A 22853-nucleotide genomic window follows, 5' to 3' on the forward strand; every position below is an offset into this window, starting at 1 on the left:
GTTTTTAGAAACATTGAACATTCACCAATAAATGTGAAATTTACAGCTCCTAATTCCACCATATTTACTGTCACTATTTCCGGCGATACATTTTTATTCCGCTCGTGTCACAATTCTCGAAAATATCATACTAAAAATGTAATTCCCTTACACCAAGCCGTGTCTCGCTCGTATTGCTCGAAATTTGCTGTACCCATTTTTTCCATTTTTATTCATTTTGTCATCGCGCTCAAAAACGCACAAACAATTTCAGCCGTAATAGGTAGAAAAACAGAGCCACCAACACCCACGATGAAACAAGATGTTGTGCCCTCATATAATAAGCTCTTTTTCCACGAATTATTGCCCTACGATTCGCTCCCCCAAGCCCCCCTCGCCAATGTACCGTGGTGAATTGATTCTGATCTGGCGGATTATAGCGTCCCAATCAGCTGAATTATGTCCGACTGTAGGTTCCGAATGGTTTATGGCACCCGTACACAAACACATAGCAGTACAACCAACCAGTGCGAGGTACAAACCTCCAATCGTACATAAAACATTTGCGCAAACAATGCATGTGCGCGGTTACCTGTGCGAGCGAAGCCACCTCAACCGACCAAAGCTGGATTGTGAATGTTCTGTGTGTTCAGTCGCGGGGGTGTCTCCTCCCAAAGTACAAACTACCACCGCAATGGGGTGGGTAGTAAAAGTATTTTATTTTAGCACTTGTTATCCTTTCCAACTGTGGCCGTCTATTTCGATTTCCTAAGCCCGATTGCTCCCCGACCATTCCGAACGCGGTGGTGAGTTTTATTGTTGCCTTCATTAGAGCTGCCCGGGCGCTCTGGGAGAGTGTTGCGGTATTAGATACGGTATCAGATACGAAAGAGAAACAGGAACTAGGCTTCCTGCCTCTCCTTTCATGCCTCTTTCATACAATGCAATGGTTTCTTATAGGTGAGTTTCCCACCGGACAATACCGGAGTTTGCTCCAACCACGAGAAACACACCGCCACTTCCTTCGTGGGTTTGGGAGACATTTGGGAATTAGTTTCTCGCGTCTTCATTTACCAATTGGTGCTTCAGGTACAGCAAAGACACACACACACACACACACGTGAAGGCATAAGAACAATGGCAAACAAAATGGTGGGCTAAATCCCTTCTCGACTAAGTATCTCGAATGACGTCGGCATGAAAGTTGGCCGAAAGTTGGCAGGACGGTGCGGGCAAGAAAAACCCCCCGCATAACGACAAACCCAACGCCCTTACCCCTCCTTTTCCCTCAGGTTTGGGTGCAAATTCCGTCAGATAAACATAAATCTTCCTTTTCTTTCTCGCCCCGTTTTTCCGCGCGCAACTCCGGGGACCCCTGTTTGCAGCTTGCTGTTTGGGGTTTTATCGGTTTGTATGGGGGTTCAACCCCACAAAAGCGCTCACCTGAACGACGACCACGACCGTGGGGTCGGCTGGTGGAGCATGAAAAGGGCCTCCGCTTGTTTCCACCTCATGCCCTCAATTTTGATGCCCTCACCGGGTGGATGATGTGGTGGGCGCCACTTACTTCATTCGTAATGTTGAAGGTACGCGAGTGATATACGACGGAATGTGCGCCGAAAAATAATAAACAGAAGCATCGCGTCCGGGGCTCGGCAAATAAATAAGCAAAACTGCACCCGGGCCCACACGGGCGTAGGGGGCCCACGGCCAACACGGCGTGACTCGACGGGAACGGAACATCCGGTTTTGGCGCAAAGGTTGAAAAGGCAACCGAAGGGTCGACGGTTTGCAGGCTCGCAGGGCTCCGCGCGAAGAGATGGAAGCTGTCCGAAATGAAATATACTCTCGTCCTTTCTGTGTGTTCCATTTGTCCACTTTTTTCTGTCTGTGTTTGTTGCATCGTCAACGAAAGCTTGACGAGATTCCGTTATGGCTAAGGGTTTTCTTAGGATCATAAAAAAAAGAAACACCAACACGCGGACGGACCATCCTTTTATGCTTTCTCGCGGGGTTACAATACAGGTGAAATCATATTGTATGCCCGTACAACAACAACAACAAAACACAAAAACGAAAACCAAGCGAGGGTTAATTTTCATTTACATCGATCCGCTCGTCCCGGTTGTGTTTTCGTTGCCGTCCCGCCGTTAAACGAGTTTATTGGACTAGCAAGAAAACAAAGTGAAAGGTGAAGCAAAAAAACCAAAAAAAAAAACACAAATTCCAATTAAGAAAATCTTTCAATGTGAATTAATTAACTGTGGTGAAAACAACAACAACAACAGCAAAAGCTCATCATCGTTTAAAGGGATGATGAAACCCAAATAACTTTTCCTAAATTTTGATAATGCTATGTACACGAGGAATGCAGACTTACCTAAGACTTGTAAATTTAATGAACTTCTACCTAATACTAATGTGTTCCATTGTTCAGTTTTGCGAGTCACCCAGTAGTGTGTCCAACAGGACGACAAGGGGCGACAGGAGGGAAAAAGCCACCAACCAACTGTACAAAAACTGTTGCCGGATGTAAAACCTTTCCTCTCGTATCTTGATGATAAAAGAGGGAAGAAGCTCTTTTGCTGCTCCCCAAATATAAAACAGACCATCCACGCACTTTCCTTTTATAATTCTGTATGTGTGTGTGTGCCTTAGATTTGGATGTAGATTTCACTACTACAAAAAAACCTTTTGGAGCTATTTTCCCACCCACTTCCTGTACCCGCCATCGTTTGGTAACAGCTGTAAGGGGTGTCTTTTTTCCTCTCTCTCTTTTTGCTTACCTTACCAAACCATGAACTGACGAAAAATAAACTTCATGAAATGAAAATTTATGACCGTTTTGTGTTTGGTTTTTTTTACTTTCTTTTCGCCTACCTTTTGACATCGATTTCATTAGAGTTTGTTAAAAAATATAGGACGTAACAGAAAAAAAAATCAATGTTCTAGAACAGGAAGCAACCGCCAGAAGTGAAACAAACAGTTTTCTGGCTTTCCCTCCAAAAACACACTCACACACACGTGATCAACGATAGCTCGGGTTAGTGACAGGAAGCAACGTGGGTAGAAGAAGAATAGAAATACAAAAAAAAACACTATCAAACTTTCTTTTCACGGTGCGCATAGCGCCAATAGCAATCGTGTAGCCCCCGGAAGACAAAAAAACTGGGGAAAACGCTTTGCCCCAGCAATCCCAATCCCAAAAACCCCAAAAAAAAAAATCATATCTGTAACTCGTTTAACGCACGTGTACACACATCAACAGCTGCGCGAAACGGAATGGTATCATTCGTTTTTTGGTGGATTTTTTTTTGGTTTCTCATCCCCACCCCACCCATCCCCACCTAGGGAGTCTATCGTGTTTTGGCAGATAGAGCCAGCTATCAAGCCAGCTAGCGTTCTTACATTAGTCATATTTTTTGTTTGTAAGAACGTACCACTGCTTCTGGCAACCAAGAGGGTCCAAATGTCACAACTAGGACCTTCTGTGTTACAAACAGGAAGAGTGAAAGAGGAGAGAGAGCTACAAAAAATGAGACTATTTCGCTGAATCGTGCGGGAAACAAACGAAACGAAACGCAACGTAATAAAAACAACCAAAAGCAAAAGCAGTGGGGAATGAAATAGAAACGAATAATGTAAAATATTACCCCCAGTGTACGGGCCGAATGCGCGCCTTAAATCCAATTTGTCACTACTCACACAAACGCGCAAATAACACAAACACATGCAGGAAAAGCAGCGAGGAAACGGATAAAAATAGGTCAAGCCCGTGTGGCTGCTTTTGTAAAGGCGGTTCTTCATTTTAAAGTTTTCATATTGTGATTTTGGTGCGCTTTGTTTTGTGAGAAACAGGGAACAGTAGAAGGATTAAAGTCTGTGCTGCGTTCCTTACAATGTTACAACGTTACAGAGTTTTGGATCGAGTTGAAAGATGCATAGCAACCCCAAGCTTTTCGGGTAATTTTGATTCTTCTCCAGTCGCGGTTGACTTAACAGCTGATATTTCTATCATAAAAAAGCCAATTCATTAAGGCATTTTCTTTCTTATTTTATGATGCGAAGGAATGATTTAAGATTTCATTATTTCATTTATTCAGTTTAATGAACTTTGTTGGTCCTTTCAAACGAAACCACAGGAACAAATCTACTCTTTTCTTCTCCTCTTCAAATATTTCAAAAACATTTTTAGAAGATGTTGTAACCTCTCAATATGTGTACATTTAGTTGATACAAAACCCCTATACATTATGCTCAGCCTTCTTCTTCTTCTTTTTGGCTCAACAACCGTTGTCGGTTAAGGCCTGCCTGTCCCACTACTTGTGGGCTTGGCTTACCATGACTAATTAATTTCCCCCCATAGCAGGATAGTCAGTCCTACGTATGGCGGCACTGTTCATTTGGGGCTTGAACCCATATCGGGCATGTTGTTAAGTCGTACGAGTTGACGACTGTACCATGGGACCGGCCTGCTCAGCCTACCTTGTCTCTATTTGTGGGACCTAATCGACTGACTATGGCTTATTTTTACCCTTAACAAGTTGATGATACCTGCATAAGATGAACTTGACAAGATACGAACCATTGTTGTAAAATCATTGATGTAAACCATCTCTTATGTTGTAAAATAATTGATTCATAAGATCGATCTTCTAACATATATTCTAGAATGCAGCAATAGGAAAGTAATTTTGCAACAGGAAATAAGTCATATGTGTCTTATTTGAAAACAAAGAAACAACTAGAAACGTTGTCCAGCTTCAACTGAATACGACCGTTAGTAATGATCAAATGCAAAGGTTTTTAACATCTCTTTCTCACTAGACCATTCTACTATTAATCTGAAGGACTTGCTTGCTAATCTACAACATCGAGCTATCTCACTGATAAGTGCCTCTCTTATCTAGATCACACTGGGATTTGAAGAAACGCTGTATTTTCATTGCTTGAAGCTCTTTCAATCATACTTTTCTTCCCTAGATTTGGTAAGCAAAACAAAATCGATTCCACAATAGCGTAAATCTCCAGTAAATTCCAGCCGTCATCGCCTTCTAAAGCTTAGCTACGTAACAGAGCTACAAAGATCCTTTCATACGATCCAACTTTGGCAACAAAAAAAGGACACCACAAAGCAGTAGCGTCACACCAAATAGTGTGCACAGACCGCACACAAACAACACAAACACAAACGAGGTAAAGGTGTCCCAAATTTAGCTACCACCTCACACCAACCCAGCCACTGGGCCACTTTCTTCACACCCCAAGACGCTTCTCGCGGGGCAGGAGTACGAACTGAGCGAACTGAATACCGGAGGACTGTTGTCCTACTTTGCCGCTCGTTGGATGGGGCTGGATTTGCAAACACTTTTGTAAAGCGTCTCCATGTCCCCCGAAAAAAAGCAAAAACTCGTACGATACGATCCAGAACTGCCCCGGTGGTGTCCTTTGAGATGCAAAACAGACATCCTAACACTCTCCACCCGTAGGTAGAGAGGTCCGGCAACACCTCGGCAAAAAGGCAGCAGAAAAGGGAACGCGCGCTTAAACTTCTGCACCAATGCAAATGGTGTTCCCTTCGTCCCCTCTCACCCATCCCAACCACGCTTCAAGTCGTCCGACAAACGCTCTGCAGCAGTTAAGCACCCCTCTCACACCCATTTGTGCACTTACTTCCAACACAGTGTCAACTACCGACTACTATCGTTGCCTTTAGTTCCCACACACACACAGCGTCCCAGCTCACTTCAAACAGCAGCATAAACAAGCTCCAATTCATCTCTCCCGTGGGGGCGAAATGAGGCGAACTGTTTCTCGGTTTCGGTTGTGTTGCGCGCGCTCCACAGCTCAACACACACATCTTCAAAACACACAGTCGGTGACACATTTTGTCGGTGCCAGTGCAGCTGCATGCAAATTTGATTGGGCACAACTTTGGGGTTTTTGTTGCTTTCTTTTCTTCCTGCACTTCCTCCACTGAAGCGGAGTACTGCTGCTACGCCACAGAAACCGGAGATAACTCCGGCAACATACACTACCTCCACCAGTTCGAGAATGTTTGGAACGCGTTTAGGCAATTTTCCGGAGCGAAACACGATGCCGTACCATGTAATGAAATGTCTTTCTTTACCATACACACACACAGACACACAAATACGGCCGGTCGGTCGGTTTGGGTGGCAATTGCATTCCGGCATTTTGTTTAGCCGGGCTGCTTCTATGAATGAGTTAGTTCATGAAGCCTCGTCTGCCGGGGACCGTCCCTCAATGGGAATTGAATTGCTACATTCGAAACGAGGCGCATCCTCCACTAGGCAACTGGGCCGGTTAAAGTTGAAATGATATGTCATCAGATATGCTTGTCCGTGCCCCACAAACACGTTTTAGCACCCACACACGCCTTGTTGGTCACGGTGACCAGACTTTCATAGGGAACTAAACACACACAACACTAACGAACAGCAACTGTCTCCGAAAGCGAGTGAGTTGTTTTCGGTGTCACTCCGCAGGCCCGGAAACCTTCTGGGAGTGCTACTCTTCCTGACCGTGGTGCTGCTGCTGCCGATTAACATCGCACTTTTTGTGGCACACAAGGTGAAACTTTACTATTAATTTTAGGGGCAGGCCAAAACCCTATAGCCACAGAGCGCAACAGAAAGGTTAACTCCCGTTGGAGTTAAACGGTTGCTGTGAAGGTTAATTTTCAGCTCAAATGTAGGCAATGACATTGGTGCTGCTGGGTACAATAGTGATGGGTAAAGTTGGGTTAAAAATCTGGTGCCAACTCAGACTTTGATGCCTTTTTCCTCTTCCTTTGTGCTTTGTGCGTGCACTTCTTAAAGAGACTCTGGATGACTCCGGACGACTCCGACATCGGATGACTCCAGACGACTCCATATGACTCCGGACGACTTTGGATGACTACAGACGACTTCAGCAACTCAGGACGACTCCGGATGACTCCAACTCCGGACGACTTCGACTTCGATTAACTCCGGAGATTCTAACTCCGGACGACTCAGAATGACTTTGGACGACTCCAGCTGACTCTGGACGAATCTGAATGACTCCAGACAACTCCAGATAAATATGAATGACTCAAAATGACTCCAGATGGCTCTAGACAGCTCCAGACGACTTCGGATGACTCCAGATGACTCCAGACAACTCCAGATGACTCCTAATGAATTTGAATGACTCCAGACGACTTCAAACAACTCCGGACAACTTCGGACAGCTTCGGATGACTCCAGACAACTCGGATGACTCCGGATGACTCCAGACAACTCGGATGACTCTGGATGACTCCAACTCTGGACGACTTCGACTTTTATTAAGTCCAAAGATTCCAACTCCGGACGACTCCGAATGACTTCGGACGACACCAGCTGACTCCGTATGTATCTGAATGACTTCAGACAACTCCGGATAAATCCGAATGACAGATCCGAATGAAATCAGATGACTCCAGATGACTCCAGACAACTCCAGACGACAGCTTCGGATGACTCCAGACAACTCCGGACGACTCCAGATGACTCCAGACAACTCCGGACGACTCCGGATGACTCCGGCTCCGTGTGAAATTAGGTTCCGATTTTGCCGGAGTTGCATCGGAGCCGTGAGTGCTCTCCAAAGAGCACATCACTAGTGTACATACACTACGTGGGAAAGAATGCCTGCGAGTTTTTTTTAACAAGTGAGATATGGAGAGAGAAAGGAAACAACTTCCTTCAACACGAACACTACAAAACAGGCTACTTCCAAAACCATGTATTTTGGGTCATGTTTCGGTTGGGCCACTAAAATAGACCTACCGTCAAACTTTATTACGCACACAAACCTAGTTTCCTGGTACGCAAACTACCGCCCCCCTCATATGGCAGGAGATCACCCCGGGGGAAAAAGGGATAGCCAAAAACCGCCTACTTTAACTACAAACAGATTAGAGCGGAGCAAGCTTCCCGAAGCAAACGCAGCAAGCGGGAAAAACTTCAAAATCGATCCAATCGGTGCTGGTTCTTCTTCTCCGGCCAGCAGCACAATACGGTGGCACATTTAATCTCCCCCGTCCTCTTCCAACCACACACATAGAGTGTCCATTCCCACGGAGGGTGGCAGTGATGTATACGTTTCGAGGGGGTGGGAGGGGAGGCTTTTTTACGATTCTGTTTTTCATTTATTTTTATGACGCCATCATTCCGGGTTTACGGTGGCTGTAGGTTTTGGGAGGGAAGATCCTGAGACACACAGGGAGAAAGAGAGAGTGGATTCCGAGGCTCAATACACTCTCTGGCGTCTTTAGTGGTTGGGAAAGTGAAGAAAGTGGATTTTCGATATCGGGTGGGCTAGCAAGCAGGCAGCATCTGAAAAACGTGACCGATTTTCCACTCGCGTGGTAACGTTCGTTCTCCCGTACCTTCAGACACGCATTACGAGGCGATATAAAAGGAAGATAACACTACTAAGCCCATTTTGATAAACACACACCCACACACACAACACACATAGATAGTAGCACAGTTGGTTTGGAGCGGAAGTGGTTAGGCTAGTGATTTCAATCGCATTTCATCGCCATACAAGGCCAAAAACTATCAAACAACTCAATAAAAACGGTGCTTACTTCATCTCGTCAACGATTAAAAGATGAAAAGTTTTCCCCTTGCTTTTCTTTGCTGACAACATAAAACTCCCACACACACGCACGGCAAATATTTCAACGAAATCACCAGTGTCGTTACACGGGCCCTCTAACGGGAACGGCTTCAAACAAATCATAAGAAGATCTCCCTCCGCCGGTTTATACCGCTCCTTCGTGACTCGTTCGGACAACTTTTATTCACTTTCAAGTTTGTTTTTAATACGTCGTGCACCTCGCCGCGGTCCTGCTGGAGGGAGCTTTATCGCTCACAGGAAAAAAACAGCCCTTTCACTTTCCATCGAGCACACACCCACCGGGACAGTGTCGACCATTTTTCACACAAAAACGCAATTCTTGCGCACAAAACGACCCCATCACGCGCTGTGCCGTGCTGTCCCTTGAGTGTTCTCCGTCGCACCTTTGCCGTTTGCAAAACCCCCACTTCCCCACACAAGGGACGTAGGAGAGGTAGTGTTTTTTTTATTGTTTGTCGCACTCCCTTCTTTCGTTTTCTTCCACCTCAATCCTTCCATTCGACCCGCGTACTGCCCGCTCTTGCCCTTTCAAAGCAAAGGGTCGTTCGACAAACGGCTTGAAGATGTTCAATTTGTTTTATTGCCAGCTATTGTTCGTGGCCGAAAGCCGCTCGTGCTTCAGTTTCGGCCACTTTCGAGCTCAGCAGCTCCGACCTCCTCCTTCTCCTCAAGTGAGCAGCGGTCACAAGAGGGTAATGGATTTTCATTTTTGATCATGCTCTACAGTTGATTCACAAGGGTCTGGGCACTTCACAGCGTTCTGTTTTATGACAACATACCCACACACACAAACACCCCTGCTCTCACCACACTGACAAACGTAGAAAGTAATCAGGAAAAATGACTTCCGGGAGAAATCAGAGAATAGGAATGTTTCCATCCAGCATTCGATTCCCCATCTTGAGTCTCCCAATGTCCCCTCGTGCTATCACTCATATTCTGACATTCACAGTTCACAATGCCGCAATAAATCGTTCTCTGTTGGCCGAAAAAAGGGGGGGAAGAGTCACGGCAAATGCTTCCGTTTGGCCCACACCCAAAGATTCTTCCCTTATTATACCCTTCGCCATGATCAACCATCAGTGCAAAGCGACCAGATAAAAAAATTGCTCATTTAATGGTTCATTTTATGGGTTTCCTCTTTTACTCTTCAAACCCAACTCAACCCACTTGGCTCCGCTTACTCTCTCTCTCTCTCTCTCTCTCTCTCTCTCTCTCTCTCTCTCTCTCTCTCTCGGCCTCGGTTTGGCCGGAAACACCTTGCGACCTTGCTTAATTGGGGACATAATTTATATCTCATTAGCGATTTTCCGGTCCTGCGTACCCCCCTGTCATCTTTACGAAGGGGAGGAAAGATGGATCCTTTCGCTAAATTTCGGTCAACCCATAGTCAACCATCGCGCTTGGTTGTCCGCTTTAGCGTGGACTCCTTTTTTTCATTAATCTTCGCCACTTCATCACAAAATCGTCCCACTCTTTCGCCGAACGAACGAGGGAAGCTTTCCATCATGCTTCGCCTTTATCCCCTGTCTAACAGAAGGGCTTATCCTTCGAACTCTGCGCCTCAACTCCGGTTTGTGGGACATTGTGTCCTACTCTCCCTCCCCGTGGGATCGCTGTACAGCCGCATGGCGCGTTAGCAACACATTCCTTATTTACGTTCACAAGATGTGTACTCATGAATAAATCATTGCCGTACATTCGGTGTGCTTTTCTTTCCTTTCCTTTTTTTGGCTTACATTCCTGCATTACGTTACTTGCCTGTCGGTGCGGAACCTTCCCGGTATCACAATGCGCTCGCAGCTTCACTCGTGCCGAGATCAACTGCTTTGGCTCGGTTCAATATTTCCACCCTTTTCCCGCTGTAATAGGGATAAATTTCAATAATTTCCTCCAACCCTGCAGAGCACCGAGCATCTTCCCAGCTGGTGCTGCCGGGAATCGGGGTCACTTCATTAGAAAAACGGCAAGTCAAGCTGCAAAACTCTCCCCATTTCCGCACCGTTTCCAACAAATTTATGAACCCCTGGCTGTGTATTTTGTGCAGCCTTTTTTGTGTTTTTTGGGCCGTTCTGATCTGTGCTTGTTCTCCCCCGTTTGGAAACGAATGAACCAGGAAGAGTGCTTACCTTCCCACTTCCCCACCTGCACTTATCCCCGCACTGGACCGGTGATGAATGTGATTGAAATGTTTCATTTATCATACTCATGTACAGTGCACGCCCGATGTACGTGCCCGGGAAAGGTGACTTTCGGTGCGTAATCTTGGCTGGCTGCTGCTGCTCATGATGTAATAAATGTACGCACGGCCTCCGGCCGGCGGACGACCACATCACCCCAAGCATGTGACAAAACTCATGGCTGAGTAAAAGCAACTCATTCGGATAAAATTTATTGCTACGCATTTTCACAACCAGGCAAAATGGCAACATCCGCTCCCCTGTTCCCTGTTTGAGGGATAATGATGGATTGGTATTGGTGCTGGTTCGCTTCCCAATTCGTGACCAGTGTGTGAGAGAGAAAATATACAGTCTGTGTACCATATTCCCTGCCTACATATGTGTTCGTTGCACTCGTTTTTCGTCATAAGCAGGTAATAAAATATTCATTTACCGATGGGAAAAGGGGGGAAAACTGAAACGCCAGAAAGAGGTTGCAGCGATGTACGTTGGAATGGAGTGGAAAAATCGATCGGAGAAAAGTAGATCTATCAATTTAACTTTCAAGTGAGTTGAACTCCGTTTGCGAATAACTGACAACACAGCACAGCAGGCCGACAAGCGTGACAGTTAACTTGTGCAAACTGGAACGACCAAGTGACGTGACGCTCTTTATCCTGCAAGAAAAGTTGCACCAACAGGACACATACACACATACACCAGATCGATGTTTTGAGTGTAACTAAGTGTTCGATGTAGACTTTTTCGTGCTTTCTAGGGATGTTTCTAACGTACATGCTTTGGGGCATGCTTTTTGTGTGCTTTTTTCTGATTGTTGAGTGACTGGTGTCTTTAAACTTATGAGCTAAACGCCGACTGGAGGAATACGTTGAGTTTAATATTATTGCAGTACAGAAGAATGGTCTCTGTTCATAGTCAAACTTTAACAAAGGAATTACTATCTAAAGAGCATCTTACGGGCAGTTTTCAGCAGATGGCTTCTAAATTATCGAGTCGGCAGTCAACTGATACTGGGGCCCTTTCCGTTTTACGTTTGTAGGCTGAAATTTCAGCCTGTCAGCTGTTTGCATTGTATACCAGTTTTCGAGCAGCTATCTAAGTGGGTATAATATACAGGTATGAGTATATCCCAAGGTGTATAAATTTAGAAGGCTTATTTTTATCGCCTTTGCTTCTGAATGAAGATTTTAAGAGTGTTTTGTGTATTCGTTAAGCCGCCAGAAAGCTTGTTTGAGCAAAAATTTTCACCCGTCCTGTCAAAAGTGATGTTCAAAATTGGTTATGAAAAACATGCTATGAGACCACCTGGACTACATACACTTTGATTCTAGATTCCGCCATGAGATCTCCTTAATGCACCTTGGAGTAAATGTAAAAAACACCGTGTTTTCGAGCAGGTACTCGAATCTTATTCTAGCTTTAACACTAGAACCGCCGATGGGACTTTTTGTCCCATCGCACTCGAAAAAGGGGTGTTATTCCGCTTGCCGTCGTGACAAACCATTGAAATTTTCTGACTTTTATTTATTTTGAACGATCTTTCGAATGCGCTAATAAAAATAATTGTATTCCATATGGTTCTTTAAAAAACTCATTTTTATCCTAGAACCGCCATTTGGGACATTTTTGTCCCATAAGCAAAATTAATTGTGATGGCTGGCATCCCTGCTATCAACGAGTGACGGGTGTACTTTTGCAAGTCTGGCAGCACTGGCGTGTACGCGTTTTCGTGACAAGGCATGTCAATACGAATAGAACAATAAAAGTGCGCGAAAGTATTCAATTACATACGTGCTTTCACTCTTGCTTACTACGTGCTTATGTTTTCGCTATGTTCAATCGGCTAGTCCATAAAAGCATTCTACCGTACACTCTAGCGCAATTTTATTAGTAGCACTGGTTCGTCGTCTTATAAAGATTTATTATACCTAATTATGGAGTTTATTAATTATTTTACCACATGAAACCCTTAGGAAATAATAAACATGTCTAAATATGTACACATACCGAATGGGACAAAATTGTCCCATATGGCGGTTTTAGTAAGGTTGACAAGTCCGGCGGTTCTAGTGTTAAGGCTAGAATAATCTAGAGTGAAAATTGCAAGCTAGTTTTTTGTGTGGTTTTGTATGGAGTGTTTACATGATTTCAGCCTCCAACTGTCAAACTCCATACAAAAAACTAACTAGAAACGTGAAGGGCCCCACTATTAGCAACCTCACACCTAAGCAAATAGAACACACCAACCTAAGCAAATAGAAATGTTTTCAATCTCTTAACATGCTATAATGGTTGTGCAAATAGTCCAAATCAATGAGAATGCCCTTAGTCTGGCGATTTTATATTTCCAACATCACACTTACTGATGCCTATGTTTAATACCTTTCAATCTTACCCAACTGAATCAGCATACAAGACCGTAAGACCGTGTACAGTGTACTTGTTGCCTATCCTTAAGTGCAACAAACAGACGAGCTTGCTTTGTACAACCACCCTTCCACACACCTTCCAAAATCAACTCCGTTTGTCGATTAAATCATGCACAATGTTTGCAAAAAAGAACTACACACACACACACACACACACACACACACACACACACACACATAAATCTCACCTGAAATGGCCATTGTTTGTTCACAATCATCAATATTCTATGTATCCCCTTCTGGCTAAAATCTCTCTCTTCCACCAGTTTGCTCTACATTTGCTTCCAATTATCTTCCATTCAGCGCCTAACATGAATGCGCTTGTTTGAGAAGATCAAATGTTTCTTGACTCCCTCCCTTCCTTGCTTCCTCCTGCACACACTTCAGTGTGTGCCAGATTTGTTTGAGACTTTCATCAATCTCGACACAATTAAGTGCCATTTTGCTGCAGCAAAAGGGTGAATCGATCGGGGTCAGCGGGATTAAGGCGGTCGAATGTGTCGATAAACTAACACTCTGCCACATGACAGACACATGCACACACACACACACACACACAACGCCACTGACAGGAAGATGCAGCTATGCAGCTTGACAAAGGGAACACTTCCAACTAGCTCCACTGCAAGAAGATAGTCCACTGGAGCGACTGGTCGGTGTTGCTGCTTCTTTGAATTATTGAACAACGTCAAACAGCGTACCACTTCTCGAGTTGCCCCGCGAGCTTCCTCCTGCTCCTCCCGAGCCCAGGGTTGGCAGTAAAAATGAACACACCGAGCAACTTTCTATCCCTTCGCTAAGATGATAAATTGCAAATGCAAGGTACGGCTACGGCACAAAGCATCCACAAAACGAGCCAACGAAGAAAACGAAATTCAAACAAAAATCCCCCACCGGCACTGTCACCGAAACAAGGGAGCTTTATGGAGCTGCTAATGTCTGGGCATTCCCCCCCCCCCCCCCCCGGAGGGCAGTCGCATTCGGTCGGAGAGCATATGAGCAGAGCATAAGCGTATGTCTTCTAAAAACAATGCAACGGTGCTGCTGTGAGCTGTGGTCGGGCAAGAACGGCCAAACATAAGAGCCTTCTGCCATCTGTCCGACTGTCGTGTTCCATTTGCTTGCTCACACATTCCCCCTCCACACACACACACACACACGCTCTCCATGTAACGCTTGCTGTCCACTCAAGCAGTGAACTGTCCTCAGACGTGGATGGAGTATCCATCGGCATGTCAATGCATAAAGACCACCACCACCACTTTGCTTTTCTTCAAAACGGACGGACCAAAAATCGGTAACACACTCTCTGCTACGAACTTTATGGGTGCCAACTAAACGATTATAGTATTCCCTCTCCTCCCCACCACACAGGTCCCACAGAAAGCGGATCGTCCGCTCGAGGGGCTCGTCTTCGTCGAGGGCAGAAACACAGCCGAGCAATATCTTATAACGAGTGCAAATGAATCAAAACTAACACGAGAGCGCTTCCTCGGGCTGGTGGAAGACGCACACGGAAACATATGGCCCGGCATCGTCGCATTTTCACAGGCAATCTTTCTTCCTTCGATTCGCTGCGAAAGGTCGAACTAAGGAATGCTTTTGTTGCCAAGCACACACACACACACACACACACGACCGCTCTCTCTACCTCGTGCACAAGCTTCCCTAAGCTGCTCCATAATAACGGTTGATGACGAGCGATGATCATGATGGCGCTATCGATGCATAAGCAGCAACCCTCGGCAACACATCGGACGACGTTCGGTCGCGTTGAACAAGCGCCAGAGGGGGAGGAGGGGCGTGAATTGATCGATGAACCTTGTGAGTACGGAGCGGGGACACTGGGTTAGGAACGGGCATGCTGGAATGCTAATAGAATAAAATGAGTCCTTCCTGCGCTCGGGAGCTTCTTGTCGGATCTCTCGTTTCTTGTTAATTTCTTTTGATATACCATGCGGCGCTTCGGGGCAATGGCAATATGGGGCCCAGCACGTTTAATGCCCTGATTGGCTGGCGAGGTGGCGTGGGGTGTGTGGGACACATAATCTTACGATTTCGTTTGCCCTCGAAAGACCAAAGGACACACTGCAAGCGTGCACGAGCTTGCTCTTGTGGCCGATGGAGTCTTATGGTTTTTGCGAATGACACACGTGGTGCAGGGGCGGTTCTTGAAATAATATCGAATTGGTGTCGTTCGGTGCGACCATCGTTCGGTCGGTTGAGCACTCGTTGTCATGCGAGCGTTTATCATCGATGGAATGAGGAGTTGACGCTGTACAAACAATGAATAGGAGGAAAATGGTTATGTCCTTAATTAATTTTATGGCCTCCGTGAATAAAAACCATATGGAAATGGGACTGTGCGAGGATAAAAAAGTAACTGTTTGTGATGAACGAGTTCGATTCCTATCCTTTTCTCAATCTTTTTTTCTTCTCTGCACAAAATCCAATGTTTTGGATTTTGAGATAAGCAGAACACACCCGCAAGTTAGGCAATGAAGTAATAACGCCCATACATAGGAAACACGCATTACATGTATTTTCCCTTTAGACAGAAATCCCAATTAAACCAGTTCAAACAGAATCCAGTTGGAATATTGTCAATTTAACAAGAATTAAACAAGAAAATGTAGGTATCCCTAACGGAGCACGTAGGCTCCTGATAAGAACACCCTAGAAATCACAATAAAATCTAGTTAGAATTTCTAGTGTAGTTAACTAGTTCTTCCTCCAAGTATTTTGTGAGCAATGCTCTTCTTGGGAAATTCGATTCTCATTAAGAGTGGCAAGACCTGTTTGGTAAATTCCATTGTTAGATAGGCGGATGTTTGCATCGGGGTGCCAGCCTATTTCAAGGCTTTTGTTCGGGAGTACTACTCCTCTTTCTAACACAGTCCACGAGACGGAGTAGGCCATAAAAACCTACACAATAAATGAAACGAATTGGAATTAGAGAGCGTGCCGTGTCTCTAAATCATACAAAATTATGATCAATAAATTAGGATGATCATTCAAGGGGAAGGAAATGCTTGCAGTGCCGTTTTTTCAAGAAACGTCACGGTGGCACAATGAATGGACATAGCCACAGTTACAAAATCCCTAAAACTGGGATAAAATACAATCCCAGATCAGCAGTTTTAAGCGGCACCCAACCAGCCGCTGTGCTGACAGGTGAAGCGACCTGTTCAAACAGAAAACTCATCTCCTCATCCGCACCAAAACCGCCGCAAATCATCCTCCCAGCCTCCCATCAAGCGTCCTGTGAATCCTGTTGATTTATTTAGGAGGGTCCTACACAATTCAACTTTACGATGCTGTTGATTTATAGGCCTCGCATTCCCTTCGTGCATCCTTGTGGTGTTTTTTGCCATGTGTTTTCGATTGAATATGAACCACCTACGGGGAGCAGGAGCACAAAATTACCTACCCCATGGCACGAGGAAACTCCCTCAAGAAAACGGGGGTAAAACAGGAACAGGCGCTCACTCCCTGCCGCGCCAGTGTAACAAAAAGTTGTACCAACATAAGAGAGGCACCAACAACGCAGGAAGCCCGAAGAAGAAGCAGAACAATAAACAACACTACACAGCTCATCAGGGAGGAGGGAGGTTAAAGTTTTTGATGCTACTGGGGTACGGGGGTCCCAAAAAAAAACACCGTGTAAAGCCGGAACTGGACCTAAGCCTTTTCCATCCTAAAAATGGTTGAGTTTCTGCTGCTGGTGTTAGTAATAAAAAGGCCAGGAGCTTCCATTTCCCCTGTTTTTTTTTGAGCTCGAGCACATCAACCACAAATATGCGTTGGGCGTTGTTTACGACCGTAAAGAGGGAGATGGTTTTAGCCTGACATGATTGCGATGCCCTTTTCTGTTGCAAAGCAAAAACTAGGGCCCCGTTCTTTCCTTTATCCTACCAAAAAAGACACAAACAGCTTGATTGTGTTACACCCATTGACAAGGACTGTAATTCTTATTCTAGCTGACATTTAATGCCCCCTTTTCTCGGCCATGCTCTCGTTATACACGATTGAACAAACACACATCCACACACACAAAAAACACACACACACGGGCAAGCAAACTACCATCCAAAACTTGGATCGCTACAAATTGGATCACGGCGCAAAATGTTCCGATTCCGGATTTTCCATTTTCCGTTTTCATCATGTTCACTGTCAATTTCAATTTTCTTATCAGCCGACAGCCGATCCGGTCGCCGTGTCGATTTTGGGTGGGTGTAGAAAAGGGAACAAGCGGCAAGAGTAAAAGCTGAACGGGGCAGCGATGAGCCTAACGATCAGCCGGTTGTGATGGCGCTGGTCCTCGCTAGCATTGCCTACACACATTATCCAACCGGAGCGGCCTGGATCAATCAGCAGTGGGTGCGATGATGAGGCTTGAAGCTTTACCATACATACACAAACACACACACACATAGACAGAGTGCAAATGGTTTGGAAAATATTTGGGTCGATTTGGATGGGTCTGGGAAGGCTACCGAACAGGTGTGGTTGTTGTGATCTAATCTCATACGCCGGGCGGTACGCCCCGCTAATCGGACGGGATGTATGGAAACGATTTACAACATCCCGCTTGTCCAGGTGTCAAGCAGCTTGCTGTCAGACTAAATTTACCGATCGTTACACGCACACACACACACGCTGTGGTTCGGATTTTGGCTGACCAACCAGCAAGCATTGAAGTGGTCGTAATGCAATCGCGCGCCTAAATGTATGCAAACCGCACAACGAAATTGGGTGTGACGTGGATTGAGGGTATGCAATAGGATTTTTACGCTTTATTACGCCAATGAACCACTGCTAAATGGGTACAAGCAGCCGTGTTTATATTTAGCAGCTAGGAAAAGCACACCATTTTCTATTTCTGGGGGGAAAATAATGTAAAAAGCCCTTCCCAAAATGATCGATAAACCTCCATCGGATAGCATCGCTCAACGCGTAACCGAATAATAAACCGAAATAGAACACCACTTGATGAAGTAATTGCTCTGGTAAGTGGGAAACATTACTGCAAACGAGCCTGTTCTATCAGATTTGACCTCCACTGTGCGTGGTCTTACTTCCGCTAGAATTTATCCGCCAGCTCTCAGAGCCTAGCCTGCTAAAGCCCTCCCCGTTCCGTTAATGGAAAACGATTCGCCCGTCCCAACCCCCCCGGTGCTTACCTTTTTGCGCTCAATCAAGCACAGGCCATATTGTTGGAGCAAACACAGCCCAAATGCATGACGTTGGTGCTCGGTGCGTTCGGTCTGTACCACTCTCAGGCGGATGATATCACACTCATACCACTCACTGTCCCACTCGCAAGACACGCACCACCTTGCCGCGTGCCAGATGGACAGATGCCTTCCGACGTTTCAACGTGCTCGGGAGCAAGCGAACAAAACAAAAATGAAGCAAGCAGTCAAAACCATCATCTCCCACACGAAAATCTTGCCCGGAGCAAAAAGAAGCCCGAGGCCCGACTCACGCAAACATAGCACCAGTGGTACTAGCTCAAAAAAATAGGCCCTACCACATCCTCGGAGAGTTTAAGTACTTCATCCCGTGCGTTGAGTTATTCTTTTTCCAATCAGTAGCATCAGTCAGAATAAATTGAATTTGTTTTGCCCTGCGAGGGCGCCAGTGGCTACGCTTCCCTTCTCGATCCTTCACTTTTCGGGGCAAACAGCTTACCAGGCATGCCCTTGCGAGTTTGCAAAACATCGGGAACCGCATAATGTATGCTTGCGCACGGCAAGGCCCAAGAGATGCTCGAACACATAGGCCCACAGCAGAAGGCAAAAAGTATAATAAATGGATAGTAGACAAGGGAACACCCACCCACCTTGCCTTGCCATTGGTCAGGAACGGAACGAACGCTGGCTAATGCTTTTAGGCTAGGTTATTTTGCTCGGTTGACGCTCGAGGAAGAATCGGGGGAGAATTGAATACTACGCCCCTGTGGAGCCTGTTTGGGCTTGGTTTCGCTCGGTCAAGTGTACCCCGAACCAGTCAACCAGTGCCGCTAGCTGCCAGCTTATTGCTACTGGAAGCAAAACCGTCTCGGCGAGGCTGCACACAATATTCTACGCAAATCGTTCTGCAGCTCCGTTTCCAGGCGGGATAAACGAACCGACACAAAATGGGGGCATCAAATCTCGGCCAGCATGCTCTCCTTCCATTGTGTGTGTGTGTGTGTGTGTAAGGAAATGGAAAATGAAAAACCTCACACACAACACACAAGAAGCCATCAGCAATCAGTCAACAGTGGAGCAGTAGACACAAGAGCAGCAAGAACATTGAAAGCAGCTTGCCGGCAGCTTGCCCAACCCAAACCCACTATCTGATGGTACACACACACACACACACCGGCAAGCATCTTGTAGGTGAAGATAATTTTCCTATTTGCTGCAGCCCTGCCAAGGTATGCCAGCACGCACCCAACCTTCGACCTTGTGCGATTGTGCGTGAAGCGTCAGAGCGTACGATGATAATATCCTGACAAATATTGCCGTAATAATTTCCACCGATCCATCACCTCGTGCGGGAATGCAGAGGGAAGGAGAGTGTGTGTGAGAGAGAGCGAGAGATATGGTTGCCATCCCTGATGGGTGGATAATGCGCCGTCCCTGAAAGACATGTCGGTCTTATCGGGCAAATAAACATCTCGTCCAGGTGCGGAGGACACCGTTTCCGTGTCTGTACCCACTTTGTCTGCGGCTTGTAGCAGATTCTGTCCTGGCGGGTTCCCCACAAAGCGAGAGAGAGAGAGCGAGTGATTGTGTAACTGTACAAATTGATAATTAAATGTGCGATAATGTGGTTAGCTTAAGTGTTCGTTTACGAGCGTAATGGTTTCTGGGCTGAGGGGCTGAGAAAGTTTCCCTGATTTCGCAGACAGCATGGAACAACTTTGCTGCCACTGGAGCAAGTAGGCTTTTCTATGTTTGCTCTTACTTTCGGTCTCGCTCTTTTTTGCTCCTTTCCCTAAGACTGGTATAATAGAACCGCTTTTTATGACGTCACTTACAACACAGACAGCTCAACTCGGATGGAAAAGAGTTGGCCACGCTTATTGAAGAAGAGCTCTTCGCTGCCGCACAAAAAGAGCAAAACTTCCATCGAAACACACAACAGGAAAAACAACTAAACCCTATAAAGGCAACGTTTATTGATTGTTTCTCGTTCAACCGTGCAAAGCCCGCTGCCTCCTGTGACTACTAATCAATCAGAAACGGTTTATCCTAGCTCGGCACACCCGAGCACCACTCGAAAGCCCCTTGCTCGATGGGATGTGGATCGATTTTACCGCACTAGAGGAAAGGAAACATGTACAACTTACCTTTGAAATTCCTCCAGCTTTTCCCAACGTAATGGTACCGATGCTGCCTTTCCTTTACGTCCTCTTCACTGCTCTCTTGCTCTCTCTCTCTGTTACACCTTTTGTTCGTGGTGTAAGGATTTTGCTCCCTAACCGATCACCGTTCTGCTTAATAATCCTTTATTTAAACCATAATAAATCCACTTAATAGATTATCCCGTTCACCATACACTCACTGACACACACACACACAAACGCCTCTCTTCTTCGAGGGCTCCACCACTACCCTCCGTCACCGGGGAACGCACTCATCCTGCACCTATGAGCACACCGTTGCTACAGGAACCGGTTGGGTTGGGAAACTGGGCTACAATATGATCGCCTATTTCTCGCTTTGCCTTCAACTTTCAACCATCAACCATATCACCTAACCATTTTCCCTACCACACACTTTTTCACACTCCGACACACACACACACACACACACACACGTACACACTTTATCAGGGACACACACTAACGCGCTGCATGGTTGCACAGTTCCAAAAGGGGTTTGGATTGCTTGGATTTTCCCTCTAACGCGCGCAAACAGGGAAGATGGTAAACGGTGCCCATGCCCTATTGCCACTGATTTAAACGCACACACACTCACATTTACCACTGCTCGGCACGGCGGGAAAAGGGGGACTGTTGGCACTCGAGATGGAATTCAGTGCGGCGGTTGCCTTCACACCCTTTTCGCTTACAGACAGCCAAGACACAGAAGACAAGCGTTACGCAATGGTTGCACTTTGCACTCGAATTTTCCGGTGCTTTTCTTCGGTTTTGTTTAGCAGAGTGTTAAACGTGCTGGAAACGATGCTTAAACCGTAACGCACTTTTCCGAGGGTTTCGGGTTTCAATCAATACGCTCCTTTCAGTCTGGGTATTGCTGGTCTCTTCACAAACTGGGTACATTCGATGGAGTTTTACTTAAATTCCTGAGGGGAAAAATCGATCTCTTCCCTTTTGGATAAGGTTTCACATACGCACACACACACTGTCACCACATTCAATTACATCGCATCGATGAGTTCCGATCAGCTTACCGGTCTTGCTGGTGATGTCGTTGTCACGCTTGCTGATTAAAATTCGACCACAGCTGGGCGCCCGCCGCTGCAATGTGGCAATGTGAAGTGCATCAATATGCCCTTGCGTGCTTCATGCTCGTGATTAACCAACCTCTGCGGAGCACACACACACAGTGGTGAAAGACTGAGCTGTAATAAAAAAGCAAAACAAATGGAGGTGGTTTACTATTTTTTCGATCAATCCAAACGCAAATACCTTCAAACGATTATCAAGAACAAACAAAGTCTGCCATATGTATTCATTGTGGGTAATGAAAATCGCATGTTTTACCATTCATCAATCCCGCTCACTCAACCCCCCCCTTTTTTTGCGGAAAAAGGTGTCTCATCAGTGTCCAATCACAATAACCCGTGGGTCTGCCCATTTCATCGTTCTCCCGCCGGGAAGGGAATTAAAGCTTAACGATCGAACGGCTGTCGTACGGATAAGCTCCCCGGAAAAAAATCTGTCAACCCTTTTGTGTGCGTCTCTGTGTGTGTGTGTGTGTGTGTGTGTGTGTGTGTGTGTGTGTGTGTGCCCTCCAAGCTGTGCCCGGAATGCAACATTTCCACTTCATCAGCCGCGCCCCGGTGCGGTAATGAATAAATCAGAAACACATTTCATCAATCCGCTGTCGGTGTTGATTTTTTTTATGCATCATCACAGCACAGTTTGCTCTTCCCCGTTTGTCCACCAGTGTGAGGCACAAGCTGCACGCAAAGAGGCAAACAAACATTAAAATGGTAAAAAAAAATGGGTATGTTGGTTGAGTGTGTTGAACGGATTTGTTTGATTTCTCATCATATCGGATAATTAAGCAGCGTTCGGGCGCCGCTTTTGGGCTACTTTTCTTTCCACCGCTTTACAAAAGCAGCAGGGGAAACGCACATTTGCATTGCCGAGTGATTGATGTATCACACATAACAACCTTTGATAAGTGAAGAACACTTCATTGGCAAAGATAATTGTACGCAAATAAAAATGGGACAACCAATTAATCCTGCGTTCCAAGCGCCTTTAAATCTTCTTTTCTGAGAATGTCATTTGATAATGATAGTGAAACAAATAGCAAAAGCTTTCTTTTATCACTTCCTTTATTTCTCGCCCGCCACTCTAAAAGCCTTCAATTTGATCAATTAATTGAAAAGGGAGTGG

General features: G+C 45.7%; 1 protein-coding gene across 1 annotated transcript in view; it reads right to left on the bottom strand.

Annotated features, from left to right (window-relative positions):
- LOC1276733 (uncharacterized) overlaps positions 1 to 22853 on the bottom strand; it is a 117518-nt gene that overhangs the window by 78737 nt on the left and 15928 nt on the right. The window contains exon 3 of the mRNA XM_061642553.1: positions 20610 to 21847. The gene's annotated coding sequence lies outside the window, so the exon portion shown is untranslated. The remainder of the gene's footprint in view (positions 1 to 20609; positions 21848 to 22853) is intronic.

The sequence above is a fragment of the Anopheles gambiae genome, chromosome 2 (genome assembly GCF_943734735.2).
Source record: "Anopheles gambiae chromosome 2, idAnoGambNW_F1_1, whole genome shotgun sequence".
NCBI classification, from domain to species: Eukaryota; Metazoa; Arthropoda; class Insecta; order Diptera; family Culicidae; genus Anopheles; species Anopheles gambiae.